At 37.1% G+C, this 210-nt stretch overlaps 1 protein-coding gene across 1 annotated transcript in view; it reads left to right on the top strand.

Annotated features, from left to right (window-relative positions):
* LOC119589503 (protein tramtrack, beta isoform-like) overlaps positions 1-210 on the top strand; it is a gene marked incomplete in the record, with an annotated part of 31910 nt that overhangs the window by 17461 nt on the left and 14239 nt on the right.

Genomic DNA, 210 nt, shown 5'->3' on the forward strand with positions numbered 1-210 from the left:
AATTATGAGTGAACAGGAATGAGATTAACAGGTAAGATAAGATAGAGCAAGTAATGTGTTTTTAAAACCATTTGTGTGTTCACAAAAATGGATAAAACAGAACCACAGGGGACAGTGTATGTACCCGGTGCCAGTGGGTTTATGTAGGATAAAGATGAACAGGACTAAAACATGTCTAGGTATGAATTGGTGCATGATGTAGTTTAGCTG

This window comes from Penaeus monodon, chromosome 25 (genome assembly GCF_015228065.2).
Source record: "Penaeus monodon isolate SGIC_2016 chromosome 25, NSTDA_Pmon_1, whole genome shotgun sequence".
NCBI classification, from domain to species: domain Eukaryota; kingdom Metazoa; phylum Arthropoda; class Malacostraca; order Decapoda; family Penaeidae; genus Penaeus; species Penaeus monodon.